We start from the raw sequence: 16,298 nt of genomic DNA on the forward strand, positions 1-16,298 counted from the left end.
ATTGATGACATGGATATTAATTTTTGATCACCATGAAATTTTGCAAGTATAAAGAATATACAAAGATAATGTAATCTAACAGTGGATTTGTCAATATTCGCATTCAATTAAAAAATATTAAGTGGTGTAATATTGCTTAGAGTTATACTAGGTATAACTTGAACCCAACCCTATATATATATACACACACACATATATATGCATATAAATATAAATATACATATACATATACACACATATATACACATATATATGTGTGTATATTACCTGTGTATTTTAATAAGTTCATCATTAGATTAAATTTTACGCTTTCTTATGTACCCCAAATTTGTTCAAAATAAATATTAAAAGATAAAATTATCTAAATAGGGGAAAAACTTAAGTATAGTTATTTACGTGTTATACCTTAGATATTGTAATTATATTTAACCATTCAATTTTAAGAACAAATGAGTTCCATATTTTTTAAACGAATTTCTAGTAAACAAGAAAAAGAGAAATGGGGAACAACAGAGTAGGTGAATAGGTAACTGGTAGGTGGGTAGGTGCTGGTGTTGCTGATTGTGAGTATGCAGATCTATTAATTATGTTGTGGGCCATTGGTGTAGAGTTTGGAAGTGTTTCTTCTTCTACTTTGTGGGCACAATAAAGAAATTTATGTAGGTGCTAAGAATGTAAAATGGGTTGTTGTTGTCCATGTATAAAGTCAAAACAATAATATTGGTGAAAGCAACAATGGCTAATATTTTGCGGTACCATGGTCCATGGTTTTGAACCACAGCGGTGGAGGGGCTTATATATATTGTTAAATAGTTGTGGCAAGTGGTGCTTCTACAGTGGTGTATTCAATATTCGTTGGTTTTAGGTGGTATTCCATGTATCAGATATATAAATGTATCTGTCATTTCACATGGGAGTGAACCCCACACTTGTAGGACCCACTCCATGTGAAAGGTTGAGTACATGATAAAGAAAAAATAATAATATTGATGAAAGCAACGGCTGATTTTTTGTTATACCATGGTTTTGAATCACAAGTACTATTGTTGAATATTTGTGGCAGGTGGTGCTTCTGTAGTGGTGTATTCATTATTTGTCGGTTTGACATGGTATTTGTTTGTTCATTTAGACTCTTGTACACTCAAATTGTTCAACCTAATTAATTAACCAAGTTGATACTTAGGTTAATTATGAGATCTAGGTTAAACACATACAATCATATTACTTAGTGCGGAAAAATAAAGAAGGCAAGTAATATGATTACCCAAGAAAACCAATGAAACTAACCGTTTCAAGATTATTACCCAAGAAAACCAATGAAACTAACCGTTTAAAAAAAAAAAAAAAAAACTGGAGAGGATTTAACCTAATCTATCATCAAGGCAACAAATTCACTACGATAGTGTGGAAGTTTTACAATATATTTTCTCCCTAAAATCTAAAGCTACCTCTTGTAGTACTTATACGACCACAATGCAGCTTCAAATCCACAAACTCTTCTACCTGAATTTGTCGCACACAAACACCCATGTTTGTGACTTTGAGATCCAACTCAAAGCTTTAAATCATCAACTATGTATGATCTTGTAGCAATAACTTCAAATTTACCAGTTCTAATAACGTGAAGATGGAATTCCGATAGTGACATTGAAAGGAGAAGACATAGTACCTTTTAGATATCAAATGAGCACCTCTAAAGTCTTAACAAAATGTGCAACTTTCCTTTATCTTGTATTCTGACTTGCAATACATTAAGCATTGTCTCATACCTATAGACTTATGAATCTATATCTAAACAAGTCTGTGTTCACGGTTTGCCAATTGTTCTAAACTTTTAGAACCTAACAATCTCCCCTTTTGGCAATCTATGACAAAACTTACATACAAAATGAAATGCTCAAATACAAGAACAACCCAATTACAATAGAATGCCCAAATACATCACAAATCCCAATGTAATACTTCTAATCCAAAAGTTGCAAGAAGAGGTAGAAGGTCTTGATCGGAATGTATCTGTCTTTCCTAAAACACTAAAAGAACACATTACTGCATGTGTGGAAATAAAGACAGATAAACAATATGAAACACAATATAAAATCAAAAGCAAACTAACTCTCCCCCTAAGTTAGATACATAAAAAAATTTATTTTCTCCCCCTTTCAAAAACAATTTCATCTCCCCTAAATAAAAACTGTTGAAAACCTTTTCCAAAATTTCATCTGTTTCTCCCTTTTTTTCAACAAGCATCAAGATAGCTTTCAAATAACTTTTAGACTTACATTTTCCGAAACACTCAATCAAATAGATATTAGACAAGCAAGATGAATTTGAAATAAAAGATCTTCTCATGCTGCTTGTAGCCTTGACAATAGGGGTCAATGGATCACACAGCAAAGATTAAACCTAATCAGAGCGTGCCCTCTTTGATATCACTTGTTGGGTTAAAATGAATTGACCCCTTGCAAATTGATTAATTACCCAAGTTAATTAATTAGTCAAATTACATGCAATAGCGTGGTAGTATAAACAAATCACCAACTAATTAAATGCAGCGGAAAATAAATTTGACACAGGTGATTTGTTTATGAATGTGAAAACCACCGTGGCAAAACCCCACCAGGTGAATTTAAGGTCACTACTCCCGAGAATCCACTATTATCAATCATAAGTGGTTACAAGTATAAGGAATCTTACCAAACCCTTTGGCCTATCTTGAAATATCAACCTACAGTTGAACCCTTACCCCAATACCCAATTGGGTTTGTATTGTAGTGGTAATCTCTTCGCTTAATGCACAAATACCAGTATGTGACTAACCAATGATATATGGATCTCAATACATGACTAACTCCACCAACTTGAAGAAGATGTTGGCTGCAAAGTTCTTCAGTTCATCAACAATGAAGATCAGAAGCTTCTTGGTCACAAAACCCTTGGCGTAAAGACGTAGTAGCTTCTTCAAAGAGAATAATGAACTAGTTCACTTTTTGCATATGTTTTCCTTGTATGACGGCTTTTAAAATAAGCCTTACACATGTCTAGGGTTGTGAGAAAAGAAACCCTACACATACATGTCAGTTAGGGCCAAAAAATAGATTTGAAAATTTTGATTTCGTAGATCTCAATAGATTACAGCTTGTGTCGAGTTTCAACATTAAATCTCGATAGAAAGGATTTTGTTGAGATATCTGTCGAGCTTTAATGAATAGCACTTTCTTCACTTGTTTCTTGGTCAGATTTGAATGACTTCAATACTTAATTTGAACACTTGTTTCTTGAAATACTAAACACATCCTAGATCTACCCAATTACAAGCAAAGGCATTTTGTCAAAGGATTAGCCAATTTACATAAAATATGTCTCTAACAATAGATTATCTGATGTGGGGTGTTTTGAAAAGTGGGTATGTAAAATAGAAAAAGTAATTTCTTATACTAAAATAGACCAAAAGATTTGCACAAGTTGATACGAATTTTGAGAATTTTGTCATTGGGTTATATATTGTCTTTATTCTTAATATGAACATTAAACATTAAGTTAATCAAATGTTATTTACTATTTGATCAATAAGTTTATATTCTACTTATAATTATAAAATTAGAAAATACTTGAAATTTTAACAAAATTTATGATGAGATAGTTATTAATATTTGATTATTTTGATATTTTGTAAGTAATGGAGAGTATAACATTAATACGTAATCCAATGATTAATTTGTCAAAATTATTATTTAATAAAAAAATTATGTAGTACTATAATATAACAAATAGGTACCTCATCTGTAACTTAAACATAACCCATATATATATATATATATATTACATGTGTATTTTAATAAATTCATCATTAGATTAAATTTTACCCTTTCTTGTGTACCCCAAATTTGTTCAAAATAAAACAAAGCAAAACTGAAAAAATAACCAAACAAAAACATGTTAAACAAAGTAAAACATAAAAACTAGACTGACTCGAAACAAAAGCGAAACACACAGGTTATGCAAAAACAAAAAAAAGAAGAGAGAAAGAGAAAAGTGATAGAATCACTTGAAGCCCTTTTCCTTCCACACTTTGGAAGAACCTTTCCTTTGATTGAATCCTTGAACTGATGGTGAGGGGGAAGAATTAAAACCGTTCAAGTTCGAAAGGAACATGAGGGTTTTGAGAAGATCTCCAAGAGGAGCAAGAGAGGATTGAAGTTGATTCTGGTTCCCAGACACTATCATGCCATTGCTCTGTTGAGTGGCTAGCCACTTATAACAATTTGGTCAAGTATGACTAGTAACTCCACAATGATGACAGAGATGCTGCTTCTTTTGTTTAGGCTTTTGAGAGTTAGCCTTCTTAGCCCTAGGGTTCTTAACTTCCTTCTTATCTTGCTTAGGGGGTGCTCCTAAGATTGATTTACCCTTGTCTATATTCTCACTAGCTAAATCAGTTTTAATATCATTGTTTTCAATTTCAACATTATTAGCAGGAGGAACAAAAACAGTAGTACTAGTTGAAACAATATTAGGGGAAGAGAAACTATACCCTAAACCTGTTCGATCAGAAGCAAATTTCTGAAGACTGAGCATCTCATCAAGCTTTGCACTTGAAGTCCTCTCCAATTGAGCTCTGACTTGAAACAGCTCCACTTCAAACTTCTTAGTCTTCTCAGCCAAGAAATTGTTCTCGAACCTCAGTGTTCTAATAGTCTAATTAGCCTCATCAAACTTTGTAGAAAGCTCTTCACGATCAAGTTCCACATCACTTAGCTTCTTGGTGGTCAGCTTATAAATTTTCTCATGTTTCTCAGAAATCTTGTATAATTTCTCATAGGCTGTATGGATCATCTTGATCATCCATCTTCTCAAACTTGGACTCCACCCATTCCTCTTCTTCATTCACATCTTCAACAATCCCATTAGTAGGATTAACAGTGGTAGTGAAGGCATTCAAAATTCCGTCATCCTCATCGTCGGAATCATCCTCAGGCTCGGTATCACTCAAAGTAGTAGCAAGTGCCTTGCTTTTCCCAATGCTCTTGAGATATGTAGGACACTCCTGTTTCATGTGACCGAAGCCTTGACACCCAAAGCACTTAGGTCCTGTGGGAATAGTGCACTGACCACCATCCTTAGCATCCTTCTTCCCTTTGTCTTAGCTCTTAAACTAAGAAGAATTGGATTGCCTGCGGTCCTTGTCAAAGCCCTTTCCATTGGCATTCTTCATAAACTTCTTGAACTGCCTGGTGATGTAGGACCTCATCGTAGAATCTTCATCATCGGAAGATTCATCTGTCTCATCACTCTTGGCCTTCAATGCCATGCTCTTGCCTTTACCCGTCTTGCCAATCCTAGTCAACCCTAGCTTGTAGGTTTGCAAATTACCAACCAGCTCAGTTAAATGAATCTTGTCAATATCCTTTGATTCTTCCACTACAACAAAATGTATTTTTAGCGACGAAAATTAGTGAGGAAATATTTTTCATTGCTAAAAATACAGCTTTAGTGACAAAATATGAATTTCGTCACTAATAATGAAAAATATTATAACATATAGCCATGAAAAATAAATTTCGTCGCTATTGTGATTTGAAAAATGGGCGCCAATGGAGGGAAACTTTGGCACGAGTTTAATTAATCTGTAGCGACGAAATATTTCGTCGCTAAAAGTTGAAAGTTTTAGTGGCGAAATATTTCGTCACTGTAGGTATTGCTGTGGATAGTATTAGTGACGAAAATCCTTTTGTCGCTATAAGGAAGAATTAGTGATGAAAAATATTCGTCACTAAAAATAATCATGGTTTTTCATTTCACAGTTTTAGCGACGAAATCACAATTCATCACTAAAAGTATGCTACAATGATGAAATTTGAATTGCATCACTAAAAATCTTAACAAAATATGGTTTCTTTAGTGACGAAATTAAAATTCGTCACTAAAAGTGTAACAAATTCTAGCTCCTTTTGTGACAAAACCAAAATTTGTCGCTAGAAGTGGGCAATAGCGACAAAAACATTTCGTCACTAAAGACCACTATAAATACTCCCAAACTAGCCCACTCACCGTTCGGAGCCATTCTTCTAGAGTTTTCAGTCAAAAAAAAAAAAAAATACCAAAACAAAAAAAATACCACTCACCGATACTTGTGATGAACCATCGCCGATAACCCCATTTTCGTAGCCGATAACCCCACTCATCGTCGCCGATATCCCAACCGTCGCCAATAACCCAAATGAACCTTCTAACCCTTCGCATTCTGCTGTCGATTATCCTTCCAACCATTCGCATTCCGACCCTTCGCATTCGCCGATCTCCAGCCTTTTGCCTTCCCCGAGCTCCGACCCTTCACATTCCGATCTCCGACCCTTCACCTTCTGAGCACCGACCCTTCGCCTTACAAGCTTTGACCCTTTGCCTTACCGGAGTTCGAACTTCGACCCTTTGCCAATCTAGCTTCTGAGGTTCGTTTCCCATTTCTTCTTTTTGGCTAACAAATAATTTCATTTTATTTTTTATTTTTATTTTTATATTTTATAAACCCATATCTGTGTAAGTAAAAACATATGGCTTATGTAAGCTCTCAAACTGTTTAAATTCTTCTCACTTACTCTAGAAATTGTTATAGAAAATAGTTATTTAGGTGCTTTTTTGGTTGTTCAGTAGCTTTGTTGGGTTGCTGTGTAAAAGTTAGAATGTGCTTTAAAATGCTGATCAAATAGTATTTCTAAATGTTTCTATCATTGTATTATATTTATATATTTTCAGGCTGTACCACAAGAACCTTTATATATTTCTAAAGTTTTCGAAGGAGGAAAAGGTTGAGATTGAACATGCATTTAATACCAATTGGTATGATTCACATATTATTAGTAAATAGAAATGGGTGTGTTTGTTAGTATAACATTAATAGGGTGTCCTGCTACAGGAGGAAGGTCTTAGTCACTCTTGAAAACTCAAATATTGAGATCACAGGAGAACTTTTACTGTGCCTTAGACCAGGTGCATGGTTGAATGATGAGGTAATTATTGGTGATGCATTTATACATTTGTGTCAATAGTATGTCTGGAAGTGTAGTTTCTTGATACATAGGCGCCTTCTCTTGTAGGTCATAAATGTGTACCTTGAGTTGGTGAAAGAGAGGGAAAAGCGGGAGCCGCAGAAGTTTTATAAACCCATATCTGTATAAGCTCTCAAATTGTTTTTTGTAAGCTTTTAACATCATTAACTGAACCTATCCAACCCCAAACCATTTGGCTTATGTAGTAGGATATCTTTTGAAAAGCGACTAACTTTTATATGAAGGTTTTCCCTTGCTTTTCAAATGGCAGTTAATTTAATAATTCCCTAAATCATTCTAGCTTAACTTTTAATTATTTGTATTTTATTGATGGGTTTGGTAATGCATGCTTCGTTAACTAATTAAATCATAATAGGTCCTCTAAGCATGTAAAATTTTTTCCATCCCCTTTGTAATGCTAAATTTAGTTTCATTTAGCACTGGGTAGAAAGTGATTGTTCATGGTTTCTAACACATCAGATGTTTTGATAGGTTTTCAAGAGTGGCCCTCTTTTCATATCTTCAAAAGGCTGGTAAAGAAATATTAGTAAGTTGTGAGTTTGTGTAGTAATTTATGAGACGATCATTTTCAAGACTAAAGTACTTATAAATTTAACTTTTCTTTTGCAAGCTAAATATACATTGTTTGCAATAACTTTGGATTTTCTTTGAAAGTTGTAAGCTTAACTTAAGCAAAGTAAGTAAATTTTAGTTAAAAACTTATAAAACTCTATACTTGTGATGTTTGTGATTGGATTTGTGGTGGGTTGTTGTGTTGGAGTAAGCGGGTGGCTTGGTGTTATAAGGTGGTTTAAACTAATATTGAGACTGTTTTTTATTTCTTGCAAATGTGAATTAGTATTGTTGATTAGATATGATGAATAGTATTTTATTTGATTTCAATACTTGTAAAACTCTATACTTGTGATGTTGGAAATTGATTTTGTGGTTGTATGTTGTGTTGGAGCAAGCGGGTGGCTTGCATGGTGTTATAAGGTGGATTAAACTAATATTGAAGTGTTTTTCATTTTTTGCAAATGTGAATGAATATTGTTGATTAGATGTGATGAATAGTATTTTATTTGATTTAAATATTTGTAAGCATTATAGTTGTGATGTTTGCGATTGGTTTTGTGGTGGGTTGTTATGTTGGAGCAAGCGGGTGGCTTGCATGGTGTTATAAGGTGGTTTAAATACATATTGAGAGTGTTTTTCATTTCTTGCAAATGTGAATGAGTATAGTTGATTAGATGTGATGAATAGTATTTCATTTGATTTCAATACTTGTAAGCATTATGGTTGTGAATATTTGTGATTTGTTTTGTGGTGGGTTGTGTTGGAGCAAGCGGGTGGCTTGCATGGTATTATAAGGTGGTTTAAACTAATATTGGGAGTTTAAATTAATTTATTGGTGTGGCTACTCTTAATGCATTGTTAGAAATGTTTCTTATAACATAGTTAATGTTTTTATTTTACGATTTTAATGTAGTATTGTTTTTATATTTGTGCAAATTTCTTATTGGTGGCTTTTAGGGGATTTACTTTTGGCATTACTTGAAGACATATGAGGACATCTTCCGTTAGTTCTAATTATATTATGCTACCCTTTTTGTATTGTTATAAAACATCTTGAGTTATTGTATGTATTGCAAACAATTATTGTATGGAAGGAGTTTGAATTGGATACTTGTTTTATTTTTTACTTGTGGAATATATGGATCTTTTTTATAAATGTGTTGTTGAAATAAATGTATTATTCAAATGTGAGGTTTTAATAATGTAATAATAGGTTACAGGTTAATATCAAAGTTATGAAAAAAATAAAAACAGAAAATAAGTTTTAGCGACAAATTTTTTCGTCACAAATATAGCAACAAAAAATTGTTTTAGTGACAAAATATTTCGTCGCTAAATGTAGCAAATTTTTGTAAGAAATGGTTTTAGTGACGAAAATTTTCATCGCTATATGTGTTTGGATTTTCTTTAAAATAGTTTTAGTGACAAAATTTTTCTTCACTATATGTACCCGAACATAGTTTTAGTGATGAAATTATTCGTCACTAAATATGATTTAATAAACTAAAGTTTTTTTAGTGACAAAATATTTTCGTCACTAAATAATGTTTTTAGCGAGAAAAACATTTAGTGATGAAACATTTTCGTCGCTATACGTTTTTTTTTTTTAAAGCAAATCGGATTTTTAGTGACAAAATTTTTTGTTGCCAGGACTTTTAGTGACGGGGTTTCAGTGACGAAATGAGTTTCGTCACTAAAAGTCCAATTTCGTCACTAAAGATCCTTAGTGACGAAAAACTGGACTTTTAGTGACAAATTTTTCGTCATTGAAAATACATTCTGTTGTAGTATTCTATTGCCGTGATCTTGGCATGGAATCTCTCGGGCAGAGATCTGAACACCTTTTTCACAATCTTGGGTTCAAGAATGGTTTCCCCAAGATTGAACGTTGAGTTTGCTAAGTCTTTGAGCTTGGCATGGAACTCATCAAATGACTTATCCTCCTCCATCTTAATCTCTTCGAAACTTGTAGTGAGCCTCTGTAACTTCAAATCCTTGATAGCCTTTGTTCCCTCATAGGTTGCCTGGAGAATGATCCAAGCCTCCTTGGTAGTTTCAGTTGAGGATATCTTCTTAGATTTCTCATTGGTGACCGCACTGAATAGAGCATTCAATGCCCTGCTGTTGAAGTTTGCCGCCTTAATCTTGGCATCATCCCAATCTGCCGGCGCTTCCTTTGGCTTGGTCCAGCCTATCTCAACAGCCTACCACACTTTCTCATCTAAAGACTGCAAGAAAGTTCTCATGCGTACTTTCTAGTATACATAGTTAGTGCCATCAAATAAAGGAGGTATAATTAATGACTGTCCTCTATCCATGACAAATAGGGGTCAATGGATCAAACATAACAAAGATTAAACCTAATCAGAGTGTGCCCGCTTTGATACCACTTGATAGGCCAAAACCGAATTGACCCCTTATGATAAATTAACCAATTAATTTAGCCAAGTTGATTAATTAAGTTAATTAACATGCAAACGCGTGGTAGCACAAACAAATCACCAATAAACTAAGTATGCAGCGAAAAATAAATTTGATACAGTGATTTTTTTATGAATGGAGAAAACCTACATGGCAAAAACCCCACCGAGTGATTTTCTAGTCACCACTCCCAAAATTCCACTATTATCACAACAAACGGTTACAAGTAAAGGAATCCCAGTACCATATACCAACCTACAGTTGAACCCTTACCCCCGATACCCAATTGGACTTGTTCTGTAGTGACAATTTCTCATTTCGATGCACGGCTCCCAAGTACATGACTAATCAATTGTGCAGATCCCAGTATGCGACTTCAATCAACAACTAGAGAAGGTTGTTAGCTGTAAAATTTTTCAGTTCATCCACACGATGAAGATTAAGAAGATACTTGGTCACAAAACCCTACGGTGCACAAACACAACAACTTCTTCAGAAGAGATGAACTAGGGCAAAACTTTGTCTCTGGTCACAATTTGCTTGAACAAACTTTTCTCAAAACTTGTGCAACTTGTGAACACTTTGACGGCCCTTAAAATAATCTTTTTATATGTCTAGGGTTAGGAGAAAAGAAGTCTCAAAGACACATTCATGGATTCCAAGAAAACAGATTAGAATTTCTGATTCTTTCTTAAACCTTGACAGATAGGAGGTGTCGAGCACACGGGCTAAACAGTTTCTTAAATTTCGACACATGCTAGCTGTCGAGCTTTAATGAACTTGCACTTCTTAGCTTGTTTTTTGGACAAACTTGATGACTTCAACACTTGATTTTGAAACACAGTTTCTTGAAGTATTAAAAATACCTAGATCTACTCAATTATAAGTAAAGTGCGTTTTTTCAAATGATTAGCCAATTATATAAAACAGTGACATATGTTCTTAACAAGTAAATCACATATGTCCTAACAATAAAAATAACTTAAAAGTTGTTATTATTACTACTATTTATCATAAATTGAAATTTATCATCTACTCATTAAAGTATTTATCATAAAAAAGTTCCATCTTGTAACCTACTTAGTCAGGATTGTGTCTCCAGCTCACCCCATGTGGGTGAGTTTATGTTCAATTAGTCAGACTGATTTGATACGCAACAATTTTAAGTGAGGTATTTTTATTTCACTTTTTATATCATAAATTGTTTATTTAAAATTCATTCTTTCTTATTCTTTGATGAGTAAGATTGCAAACAACTTAAGTATTTGTATTTTTGATGTTTTGTTAAGATTTACTTTTTCATTTGATAGAATAACTAAACGGGTCGAAATTATCTGTCTCAACTTAAATACTCTACTCTATACTCTATCAAACAAATCAAGCCATGTGGAAATTATTTATTAAACACGAGCGGAAGGGTTAAATGGAGTCAATCTCCTCAGCCTCCCAACTCACGTTCCAAACCAAAATAAATAAATAAATAAATAAATAATCACAACTGATGCCTGACAGCACCACCATCAAAATATCCAACCACAATTGAATTCCACTAGCAAAGTCACTACTAGAGAAGACGACGAGAATGAATCTCGTCAACCACTAATGAATTGGCTCAATAGAACTTGAAGTGGGTAGAAAACAGGTTCGTTGTATTATTGAATTGGACTAGTGAACCATATTTTGATTGGATATTTAAGGATTTGGGATGGCAAGAGAGTTTATTTTGAAAGACTATTACAATTTGAATTATAGTCAATTGTGGTACCTTTGTTTTATATTGACAAGTGGTTAATGATTATAAAGTTGCATTGTACTCTAAGTTCTAGGCTTCTGGGACAGTATTATTTGCAAGTTAAAGAAAGGAAAAAGAAAAAAAAAAGGGGGTTTGAGATATTTTAAGGACAGTTCCCTTCTAGCAAATGTACATTTAGAGATTATGATTTCATAATAAGCAGTATGTTCATGAGGAACTCAACTCTTCAATGAGTTTAGCCCAAGCATCATCTACAGGTTAAAGGTGAATAAAATTTTGCTTAATCGAGAAGATAATTTATATGATTAAGATAGACATTCTATGACAAACCTTATATAAATGCTTAGTTGATTTTTATGGAGACTTTAGAAATTTATATTTTACAATTTTGAGGAAGGAAAGTCTACACATATGTTGTGAAATAGTTTTGAACTTATATTTAAGTGGAAGCAATATACAACTTAATGGGATGTTAGAGCATAGCGATTTATGGTAAACATTGATTGTGCATTTTCTTTCATCATAACCTTGGAGGCTTCTTCATTGTTCAAAATTATTAGAGATTATTTATTGAAGAAATATCATTTTTTACTAGATTTACTAGAAGAGGTAGGTTTTGAAAATTTTATTCACAATGGACGTAACATTTAGAGCTATTTGGGTTATAATGATAGTTAATTTGAAAGGGATTTTTTGTATTTTAGTTGCTCTTGAACTATGGGGATGAGTAAAAAATTATATAGATCAATACAATTATGGAATTAGAGTTGCGCAATGGAAGCATGATATATTGATTTAGCTTGGGATGAATTCAAAGGACGGAATTCTTATAAGTGGGGGAGAATGTAATACCTATGAGAGAGAGAGAGAGAGAGAGAGAGAGAGAGAGAGAGAGAGAGAGAGAGAGAGAGAGAGAGAGAGAGAGAGAGAGAGAGAGAGAGAGAGATTTTAAAGGTGGGGTATTTAAGTAAATATTTTGTGGGGTCAATTTTATAATTAATATTATTAAGGGAGTGTTAGAAAATTAGGTTGAAACCCTAGTTATATATAAGCTAATCAAGTCAGTGTATAATTATAGATATTTTTAAAGGAGGACTTCTCAATATATTCATGTAGAAAAGGATTTGATGGCACACTTAAGGTAAGAGCTTAAGAAATCTCATCCTTCGTTAAATCTAAATATCCAATGAGTTTTATGATGTAAACAAAGAATGATTTAGATTATATTTTTGTGTAATTTGGACACTAAATACCTATTACTGTCTCGGTAATTTAATATTTTTTCTACGCCCATTGTTGCTTTTAAGTGTAGATAAAATTGCTGATTTTTAGGCATGGTAGGTTTGGTTTCTACACAGGTTTCTCTTTAAAAAGTTGTACCAAAGTGTTAAATTGGTTAAATAGAAAAAGTCTACTAGGGTAGGCTTGAAGTCTGACAAGCAATCAGATGTAACAAAAACAAACAAACAAAAAAAAAAAAGAAAAAGAAAAAGAAAAAGAAAAAGGGAAGGTACATTTGCATAGAAGAAGTTGAGTCCATGTGGTGTTCATTTACAATTGACTTTTGACCCTATATGGCTATATGTATATGTATGGACACGATTTGTAACGAACCGTAACAGTGTTGGGTTCGCACGTAAAAAGGCCCAAATAATTTGATTTGTAGAGCGTGGGTGTAAAGAACTGGGTTAACTTTTGTATAATAAAAAGATTCACTCTCACGTATATTGAAAGTCTAAAGTTGGCACAACGATCGTTTTTCTTTGGTAATCGGTACAGTTCTGTTTCCTCTCTTTTTGCTCTTTTTCTTTGTCTATCTTTTTCTTTCTGTTCCGATCCCCCCCTTTGCATGTTCTTCTTTCAGTTTATATACCACCCTTTGCCTTCCATCCTCACCGCACACATGTAGGTTGGGTTCGGAGGATTTCTTTCTGTCCCATCCAGCACCTCTTGGAACTTCCTATGGGCAGCTGTAAGGCTGCCTCCTTACTGTTCAGGTATCACCTCCACATTAATGCGGCTAGAGAGTTGGTTGAGAAGTCATTAATGCGGAGGTAGCTGTGGTTACAGATATCTGTTTGTCTTTTCCCTTTTACCCTTGGTCTGTGATCCTATCTGTATTGGTGACATAATTCTGAGGCCTGGCCGCCACAAGACCGCACCCTGTTCGTCCTCGGACGCACAGTGCCGAGGAGTATGGCGTCCTCGGATGAATACAGCGCCTCACCCTCGTGATATGACTACCACCCCCTTCAGTAATTACCTTATGACCGGACTTGGCCTCCTCGAACGGATACGCATCCTTGGATGGGCCACAGGCCCAACAATCCTGACCTTAATGGGCCTATTGATCGAATGGCCCCCCACAATAGCCCCTCAAAATCCTACTGTTCGACTCCTCGGGAGAGAAGGTGGATTTTGACGTCATAAGCCCGTACTTATGCGTGTTTTGGGGCATGCCCCTGACGCTTCAACATCCCGATTTTGGCAGCATTAAATTTTGACAACGACCCTGTCTCCCACGTTCGACGGTGAGATCTAAATCAAACGGCAGAAGGCTTCCCTTGTTTTGTGAGCGGGAATTTCACCACTCACAATCTTCACATGACTATAAAGGCGTTCCCTAATTAAACCTGTACTTTACCTTCGATGATTACATGGTTCCAGAGCTCATACATTGAACCTGCCTTTCTCCAGTCTTCGTTATTCTCCTAGTGACTACAAATAATCGTACGTTGTCCGAGGTCTTTCCTTTGAACCTGTAAGTCCTCTTGAAGTTTTTACTACTTTTGTTTCAAACCCAATAGTCCTTTCTACTAAGTTTTTTAGAAAAATGGGGAAACAAAAGAATCCATTTCGATGTCTCGTTGAGTCCGAGGAAGGTATTAGAAACTTTCGCTCTAAGTATAAAATCCCCCCAACGGTAGGGATGAGGTATGCAGCCTAAGGGGAGTGGGTTGATGCCAGGCAAACTGAGGAAGTAGTTATCCCCATGATCGCCTTTATAGAGGGCGGGATGACTATCCCTATGGGTAGTATTACTAGGAGTTTCCTCAACTTCTTTAGGCTATCCCCCACCTAGTGTGCTCCAAATATGTTTAGGGTCTTGGGAAGCATAGACGCTCTGAATAAGAGAATGGACCTAAAGCTAACCCATCATGACGTGAATTGGGTGTACAACCTTCATCGCTTAACTGATCAGGGATATTATCTCAAATCGAGATATCCTAAAGTAAGGCTAATTCAGTGCCTCCCCACTTTAAATAAGAACCTAAAGGAGGATTTCCTTATTCTCTCTAGGGAATGGCACGATGGTTTGCCTTGTCCAACAGTAGAGGGAACACCAGGTGGGCGCGTAGTTATAGATCTATACTATTTAGTTCGTAAACACATTTCGTTTACTTTTTCCTTTTTCATTATTTTTGTCTCCTACAATTTTAACTCTAGAATCAACGGTTTTGTAGATAGACGCTACACAAAACCCAATCTCAGGTTAGTCAATAAGGCGAGCCTGGATAAGTTATTGAAGGCTGAAATATACGTGAATGAGGCTGACAGTCAGCTCCGGGCAGCACACTTAATTCTCAGCTATACCCCCCTTTCTTTTGCTTTTCAGGTGCCGAAGTGCGTAATTAGAGCACGCGATCCTCAGCTTCACCGTATCAGTGTTGCCTATGAAGGGTTCATTTTTCCAGAGGGTATTCCGCTTCCCCAGTACACTCCTTGTGCAGAGCCTCTTTTCGTAGCCAGCGTCTCGACGGGAACTTCTTCACCCTTACCTTCCCACAGGAAAAAGGGAATAAAAAGGGGAAGGAAAAAGGAAAGAGGCGAGGAAACCGTTGTAACAGTATCTGAGTCCTCAGATGATTACGGGATTTTTGATCAACCCACAAGCCCCGAGAAAGACCCTGACGAGATGGGGATACAAAGAAAACCCCAGAAAAGCTTGCTGGAGCTGATGGAAGGGCAACCGGGAAAGAATGTACCCGCAAAAACAATAGCATCCTAGGCTTCATCTCTCCCAGCTAGGTCTCCTCCTTCTGCTCCTCGCCACCCTCCTTGGTCATCTCCACAACCAGCGCTTCCCAACGCTGCTGAGCAGAAAAGGCGCAGAGAACAGAAGGGCAAGGAGGTGGTGGATATGAGCAAGTCCTGTCCCGCTCGAGAGGAGGATGTCCAACGAGCTGCGAAGCAGCAGAAAACCAAGCACCAAGCCACGCGGGGCCAAGAGAAATCTGATTCCCCACATCCTGAGCCACAAGCATGGTTGCCAGCACCTATGCACGGTGGGGAGCCTCTGCGAGATGATGCCTCTATAAGGGACTTTAACGACGGCATAGGGTGTCACGTAGTCTTGGCCATAGAGGAAGCCTTATTGCTCCCGAAAGACATGGCCGAAATAAAGAATATGAGGAAGAACGAACTCGTCCTCAACAACAAACGATATTTGGGCATGGTAAGAAGCTATCTTTTATCCTTTTTCATTCTATGACTGTTACTCACTA

The sequence above is a fragment of the Quercus robur genome, chromosome 4 (assembly GCF_932294415.1).
Source record: "Quercus robur chromosome 4, dhQueRobu3.1, whole genome shotgun sequence".
NCBI lineage: Eukaryota > Viridiplantae > Streptophyta > Magnoliopsida > Fagales > Fagaceae > Quercus > Quercus robur.